This window comes from Helianthus annuus, chromosome 13, assembly GCF_002127325.2.
Source record: "Helianthus annuus cultivar XRQ/B chromosome 13, HanXRQr2.0-SUNRISE, whole genome shotgun sequence".
NCBI classification, from domain to species: Eukaryota; Viridiplantae; Streptophyta; class Magnoliopsida; order Asterales; family Asteraceae; genus Helianthus; species Helianthus annuus.
In genome coordinates this window covers 103,916,726-103,925,179 of record NC_035445.2, presented here as the reverse complement: position 1 = coordinate 103,925,179, position 8,454 = coordinate 103,916,726, and the positions used below count along the sequence as shown (strand labels likewise).

The 8,454-nt window shown below is 42.1% G+C and overlaps 2 non-coding genes across 2 annotated transcripts; both read right to left on the bottom strand.

Moving 5' to 3' along the window:
- Nucleotides 1-446: 446 nt before the first annotated feature.
- LOC118486025 lies at nt 447-553 on the bottom strand. Its single transcript, XR_004877882.1, has one exon. It is a non-coding gene; the product is annotated as a small nucleolar RNA R71 (small nucleolar RNA).
- Nucleotides 554-6,575: 6,022 nt separating this feature from the next.
- On the bottom strand, nt 6,576-6,682 carry LOC118486007. Its single transcript, XR_004877864.1, has one exon. It is a non-coding gene; the product is annotated as a small nucleolar RNA R71 (small nucleolar RNA).
- Between the last annotated feature and the right edge of the window lie 1,772 nt (nt 6,683-8,454).

Here is an 8,454-nt window from a genome sequence, read left to right as displayed (position 1 = left end):
CCGAACGCTTTCTCAGAAAAAAATTAAAAGCTAAAAACCAAGAGAAGGTTTCGGGTGATTCACCTCCAATGGCGGACCAACGTACCCTCATGGATTATCTACGACCCACCGTATGTAACTTAGGCGTCGCTATCAATGCTCCGAATGTTGAAGCTAATAACTTCGAACTTCGGCCGCATTTGATACAAATGCTCCAAAACTCCGAAACCTTCCATGGGCTTGCGGACGAGGATCCTCATCTACATATTACTAATTTCTTAGAAATATGTGATACCTTTCGGATCAACGGAGCATCAAATGACGCCATCCGCCTCCAAATGTTTCCTTTCTCACTAAAAGACCGAGCAAAAGCTTGGCTCAACGCCCTCCCAGCTGGATCGGTAAACACCTGGGATGAACTAGCCCAAAAATTTCTATATAAATATTTCCCTCCCGCTAAAACGGCTAAATTAATGACTGAAATTAATACATATTCACAAGAGGACGGGGAATCCTTATATGAAACTTGGGAAAGGTTCAAGGAGTTATTACGCAAGTGTCCACATCACGGCCTTGCGATATGGCAACAAGTATCCACTTTCTATAATGGATTGTTGCCACATACAAGGCAGACACTTGATTCTAGCTCCGGGGGACTTTTAGGTAATCGACGCCCGCATGAAATATATAACCAAATTGAGGAAATTGCTCAAACCAATTTTCAATGGCACACCCCCCGAGGCAATAAATCTATTGCCCCGGGCGCCCATAAGGTCGATGAAAGCACTTCTTTACAAGCCCAAATCGAGGCCCTTTCTTCAAAAATAAAAAAATTGGAAATGACAAAAACAGTCTCGGTTATGGCTTGTGAAGGGTGTGGTGGGTCACATGAAAATTGGAGTTGTATGAAAGAAACAGACGATCAACAAGAATTGGTAAACTACATTGATAATAGACCTAGGCCGTCGGGTCCTCCAACGGGAACTTACAACCAAGGATGGCGAAATCACCCAAACCTTGGTTGGAGAGAACCCGGCAATAGTAGTAACCAACAAACCCAACGAACAAACTTTCCACAACCAAGAAATGAGTCACAAAATTTCACTCAACAACAAAGTGGACGAGAAAGGCTTGAAGATACTGTATCTCGCCTCATCTCCGACACTGAAAAGAAAAACTCGGAAAGATTTCTACAATTAGAATCAAATTTTAGAAATCAACAAGCTAGTATTCAAAACATAGAAAAACAATTGAATCAAATAGCTCAAAATTTTGCCGAGAGACCGCAAGGCGCATTACCTAGCAATACCGAAACAAACCCAAAAGCGCAAGTTCACCTCATCACGCTACGAAACCGCACCGTAGGGCCTGCAGAAGCGCCGCCGCCAACAGAAGAAACGGCACCCACACCTCTGCAGGAAAAGAACTCCCCTCCGTCACCAGAGCCTACCAAAGCTCCTCCAGTTCCATACCCCGGTAGGTTAATTCGTCAGAAGACCAATGAGCAATTCGCGAAATTCGAAAGTCTATTAAAGCAATTGCATGTCAATATTCCTTTTATTGAGGTCCTAACCCAAATGCCCAAATACTCTAAGTTCATGAGGGACTTCCTCACTCATAAAAAGAAAATTGAAAATTTGCAATTAGTCAATTTAGGCGAAGAATGCACTACCCTCGTACTCAATAAACTTCCCCAAAAGAAAATCGATCCCGGAAGCTTCATGATTCCCTGCTCAATAGGGGAGTCCCCCGTTCGTAATGCCCTAGCCGACCTTGGGGCTAGCATTAACCTCATGCCCTCATCAATGTTTAAAAGACTCGGCCTGGGAACCACGAGTCCTACAAAAATGAGCATACAACTCGCTGATCGATCCGTCAAATTCCCACAAGGTGTCATTGAAAATGTCTTGGTAAAGGTAAGCAAATTCGTCTATCCAGCCGACTTTGTCATACTCGATATGGAGGAAGACACCGAGGTCCCCCTCATACTAGGGAGACCATTTCTTGCCACCGCACAAGCGGTTGTAGATATGAATGACGGAACGCTCACCTTGAGGTATGGGGATGATGAAGTAAAATACGGAGTTGGGAAGAGAATAGAGGACGACGACCCGGTCAACTACATGAAGGTTATTGATTCAAGCTTGGATGCTGCTCTCCGATGGTGTAACATGGGACGCCAAGCATCCCATTCAGAAAATATATAACCTTACATTGGGTCTAGCCAAGGACCCTTATAAACGTGGCGCACCACGGAGGCATTCCGCGGAACTATCCTTAGTTTAGTTTAATCTTTTAGTTTTAATTTGCAGAAATAAAACACACTCGTGGTGATAATGGATGAAAAGGGAATGAGAAAAATGACCCCATGCACAGAGAACGAAGCAACCCGACACAAATCGCCATTACAGAAGGCTCAACACGGGCCGTGCTCAACCAACACGGCCCCGTGCTGAACCACCTACAGAAAAAACGCCCAGTTCAGGTAACTGGACACGGGCCGTGTTCACCAGACACGCCCCCGTGTCCAGGCTTCTGTCTCATTTCTTTAATTTCTGTTACTGGCACCTGAACACGGGGCCGTGTCCGGTCCCCACGGGGCCGTGTCCAGACTGCCAGTAACATAAATCTTTGCTTTTTAACACCACATTACACATCCAATCAACCTAAAAATTTATTTTTGGGACACATTGAGGACAATGTGTAATTTAAGTGTGGGGGGAAGCTAACACTTTGAAATTTTGCAAGTCCTAACAACAAGCCTTACACAAAACTCTATTGGAACCGCTAAACACCCCAAATTTTTTCAAAAATTTTTCATTTTTTACTTGTCTGGAGTTTAAGTTAGGAATCCCAAGATTAATAAGGTTATATTTTTATAAAATTTACAACCGAGAGCGTCGTGATAACAAGAACCAACATAAGAAAATTATGAAACGACATAACAAGTCTAGTTAAAATTTGATTATATATACTTGATCACATTAAAAACCCATTCCCACAAAAGTGAGTTTTGAGCCTTTATAGAGCATACAAATTTACATCTTTAGACTAAATGCTCATTTTTCGTTTCTTGTGTGAATAGCCGCTTGGTTCTTACAACTCTAGAACTTGCCACGACGATTCATTCCCGGTCCTTACAAACTTAAACCCAAGTAAGTAAATGATGGAGGCATTAGGACTAACCATTTTTTTTTCTACACCATTATTTTTCAATTTTTTTACCACCTACCCAAAATCCCCCTAGTTAACCCCTTTGAGCCTAAACCTTTCGTTTCTTTACCCTAAACCCTTTTTTACCCACCAAAAAACCCTTTTTATTTTTTTTTCACCCTTTATTTTAGTAACAAGCTCCGTTTTTCGCAAGCTCGTTCTTTTATGTGACTAAAAAAAATGATGATGAAGTTAAAAACAAACAAAGCTATGCAAACAAAAGCTTGTTTGGAGAAATACTTCAAAATAAAAAAAGTCACTAAAAACAAAATGTGTTACGAAAACCGACGCTTTTTACGCTTTTCGCCCTTTTACTAACCACTAACCCAACCACCCACCTTTAGCCCAAGCCTAACCCTTCACCCAAAAAGTCCTCTTGATATTTACAAAGGTATAAAGTTAAAAATGAGGAGGATTGATTGCTTGGCAAGCCTATGGAAGGCGTAAGTTCCATGCCGCTCTCGAGTGATTCACAAAAAAAAAAAAAAAAAAATACACCTTCGGCCGAGTGTTGAGTGATTTCTCCCGTGAGGTATGTGAACTTGTATACAAATGAAATTTTAAAAAGGCATGTTATGCCCAAAGAAGTAATTTATCCTATGAAACGTTCTAAATAAATCATAACGAATAGGATTGTAAATAAATAAAAGTAAAACCCAAAAAGATCTTGGATTCCCGACACTCTATGACAAGCCAAAAACCTTCTCTTCTACCCATTCCATTTGGGAGTGTAAGCCACATTTAAAGAGTTTTGCTTGAGGACAAGCAAAAGTTCAAGTGTGGGGGTATTTGATGTGTGTAAAATGCAACATATAAATTACATCAAATAAGGCATAAAACTAACCCTTTTTAAGTACTAATGTTGGAAAAAGAGTGTTTTTGTCTTCCTTTTGTATTTTCAGGATGAAATGAGGTCAAATTCACAAAAGAAGCAAAAAGACAGCTAATTCTAACATAAATACAAGAAAAGGAATAAAAGTAGACTGCCCGAACCCTCAACGGCATCCTCCCAAGCAAAGAAGAGAAAACAGAAGCCTGAACACGCCCCGTGCTCAGCCAGCATGGGGCCGTGCCCAAGAAGCAGCAGAAAAGACAAACCTGTAGAAGCTTCTATTGCCCACCACGGGGCCGTGTCCAGTGAGCACGGGGGCGTGGCGAAAGTACAGCAGGCGCATTAATTGTAATTGCGAATTACAATTAATGAAGAGAGAGAGTGTCAGACGGGCACGGGGGCGTGTCCAGCGGACACGGGGCCGTGCCCAGCCTTCTGTTCAGCCTATAAATAGGAGTGCTTGGTTTCATTCCAACTCATCCCTTGGCACACCACCTCTCTCACACTTCATCCACCACCCACCACCACCATAACACCATCATCCACCACCATCATCCATTGTCCATCGTAGAGTGTGTGAGTCGTCTCGGGATCCAAGATTGATAGTAAGAGTTCTTGACAATCAAGGCCATGTTTACCTAAGTCTCTTACATCACTTGGTGAAGACAAGTGTTTAGTATAATACTTTTTATTTTTAATCTTTTGCAATTTTTATTAGGTTTTGTATTAATGACTTTAATAACTAGTTGCTTATGTTGAAGGTGATCTTTCCTTATCGTTTGTCCGTGGTGTCTTGGCATTATTTTACTGTCTATATAAAATAAAAGATTTTCACCATTCATATCTCCACGGTCTATATGGAGGTATGTTGGCTACCTGGTCGGGGGTTAAGGGAACGGTTTGGTAAGGGTCTTGCCCTTGTTCAGCGTTTAGAGGTCCTGCAAGGGACCTGGGTCAAATTTAGTAGAATCTCCTTCAATGCCCATAGGTATTGGATGGCGGGGATCCAAACTCTTTGACCCCCTCATAAGTTAACTACTATTAATACTATTATCCGGCTATTTAGGACTGTATCCCTGCTGACTCAGACTACTTAGCCGAGGGTAACGTCACCGCCAAAAGCGGGGCCTACCATAATTTGCATTAATAACTTAATTCATTATCTTCCAATAATCCAACCCTTTCGGATTGTATCCTTGATGACTCAAACTACTGGGTTGAGGGTAATGTCGCCTTCAAAAGAGGGGCCTACTACAATAACTAAGATAATCTCTTAAACAAGTGCAAAAGTGCGAAAATAATCAAAGGTTATACTAATACACGAGTCGGATCCATGTGATTCATCTTGTCTATCTGTTTTATTTTATTTTTATTTTTATTTTTCAGCATTTAGTTAGTTTTTTATTTTATTAGTTTAAAAACATTTTTCTAACTTTTTGATTTAATTAGACGTTGAGGATAAACCGGTATTAAAAGCTCTTGTGTCCTTGGACGACCTCGGTATCTTACCAACACTATACTACGTCCACGATGGGTGCACTTGCCCATATGTGTGTTTAGTGTTAGTGAATATCGTATTTTATAAATTTAAAACTTGGCTAAAGGTGTAAAAAGTGCTTAATTATATATCTAAATTATATACACACCGACACACATCAAGTTTTTGGAGCCGCTGCCGGGGACACAAGGATTTTAAGAAAGTTAGGAATCAACGGCCTAATCATACTTTTATTTTTCTTTTTAATTTTTTACGATTTTCTTAGTTTTTTCAGCTTCTGCAGAGCTCAGCACGGGCCGTGCCTGGTCGGACACGGGCCGTGCCCAGCATCGTTACTGGCAGTTTTTAGTTTTCCAAGTTACAGAAGGCTGACCACGGGGCCGTGTCGGTGCAACACGGGGCCGTGTCCAACTTCCAGTAACTGGGATCTGGAAAATAATCACTGTAACTCCGACCACGGGCCGTGTTCGCTGAACACGGGGCCGTGGTAAACCTTCTGACCAGCATTCTTTTCTGTTTTTATTGCAGGACTTGGAACCCGACGCCAATCTTACATAGTGTATGAGCTCCAGTTCTAATAAGAACATAAAAGAACCTCTAGAAGAACCCGAACGCTTTCTCAGAAAAAAATTAAAAGCTAACAACCAAGAGAAGGTTTCGGGTGATTCACCTCCAATGGCGGACCAACGTACCCTCATGGATTATCTACGACCCACCGTAGGTAACTTAGGCGCCGCTATCAATGCTCCGAATGTTGAAGCTAATAACTTCGAACTTCGGCCGCATTTGATACAAATGCTCCAAAACTCCGCAACCTTCCATGGGCTTGCGGACGAGGATCCTCATCTACATATTACTAATTTCTTAGAAATATGTGATAACTTTCGGATCAACGGAGCATCAAATGACGCCATCCGCCTCCAAATGTTTCCTTTCTCACTAAAAGACCGAGCAAAAGCTTGGCTCAACGCCCTCCCAGCTGGATCGGTATACACCTGGGATGAACTAGCCTAAAAATTTCTATATAAGTATTTCCCTCCCGCTAAAACGGCTAAATTAATGACTGAAATTAATACATATTCACAAGAGGACGGGGAATCCTTATATGAAACTTGGGAAAGGTTTAAGGAGTTATTACGCAAGTGTCCACATCACGGCTTTGCGATATGGCAACAAGTATCCACTTTCTATAATGGATTGTTGCCACATACAAGGCAGACACTTGATTCTAGCTCCGGGGGACTTTTAGGTAATCGACGCCTGCATGAAATATATAACCAAATTGAGGAAATTGCTCAAACCAATTTTCAATGGCACACCCCCCGAGGCAATAAATCTATTGCCCCGGGCGCCCATAAGGTCGATGAAAGCACTTCTTTACAAGCCCAAATCGAGGCCCTTTCTTCAAAAATAAAAAAATTGGAAATGACAAAAACAGTCTCGGTTATGGCTTGTGAAGGGTGTGGTGGGTCACATGAAAATTGGAGTTGTATGAAAGAAACAGACGATCAACAAGAATTGGTAAACTACATTGATAATAGACCTAGGCCGTCGGGTCCTCCAACGGGAACTTACAACCAAGGATGGCGAAATCACCCAAACCTTGGTTGGAGAGAACCCGGCAATAGTAGTAACCAACAAACCCAACGAACAAACTTTCCACAACCAAGAAATGAGTCACAAAATTTCACTCAACAACAAAGTGGACGAGAAAGGCTTGAAGATACTGTATCTCGCCTCATCTCCGACACTGAAAAGAAAAACTCGGAAAGATTTCTACAATTAGAATCAAATTTTAGAAATCAACAAGCTAGTATTCAAAACATAGAAAAACAATTGAATCAAATAGCTCAAAATTTTGCCGAGAGACCGCAAGGCGCATTACCTAGCAATACCGAAACAAACCCAAAAGCGCAAGTTCACCTCATCACGCTACGAAACCGCACCGTAGGGCCTGCAGAAGCGCCGCCGCCAACAGAAGAAACGGCACCCACACCTCTGCAGGAAAAGAACTCCCCTCCGTCACCAGAGCCTACCAAAGCTCCTCCAGTTCCATACCCCGGTAGGTTAATTCGTCAGAAGACCAATGAGCAATTCGCGAAATTCGAAAGTCTATTAAAGCAATTGCATGTCAATATTCCTTTTATTGAGGTCCTAACCCAAATGCCCAAATACTCTAAGTTCATGAGGGACTTCCTCACTCATAAAAAGAAAATTGAAAATTTGCAATTAGTCAATTTAGGCGAAGAATGCACTACCCTCGTACTCAATAAACTTCCCCAAAAGAAAATCGATCCCGTAAGCTTCACGATTCCCTGCTCAATAGGGGAGTCCCCCGTTCGTAATGCCCTAGCCGACCTTGGGGCTAGCATTAACCTCATGCCCTCACCAATGTTTAAAAGACTCGGCCTGGGAACCACGAGTCCTACAAAAATGAGCATACAACTCGCTGATCGATCCGTCAAATTCCCACAAGGTGTCATTGAAAATGTCTTGGTAAAGGTAAGCAAATTCGTCTATCCAACCGTCTTTGTCATACTCGATATGAATGATGGAACGCTCACCTTGAGGTATGGGGATGATGAAGTAAAATTCGGAGTTGGGAAGAGAATAGAGGACGACGACCCGGTCAACTACATGAAGGTTATTGATTCAAGCTTGGATGCTGCTCTCCGACGGTGTAACATGGGACGCCAAGCATCCCATTCAGAAAATATATAACCTCACATTGGGTCTAGCCAAGGACCCTTATAAACGTGGCGCACCACGGAGGCATTCCGCGGAACTATCCTTAGTTTAGTTTAATCTTTTAGTTTTAATTTGCAGAAATAAAACACACTCGTGGTGATAATGGATGAAAAGGGAACGAGAAAAATGACCCCATGCACAGAGAACGAAGCAACCCGACACAAATCTCCATTGCAATTAACTG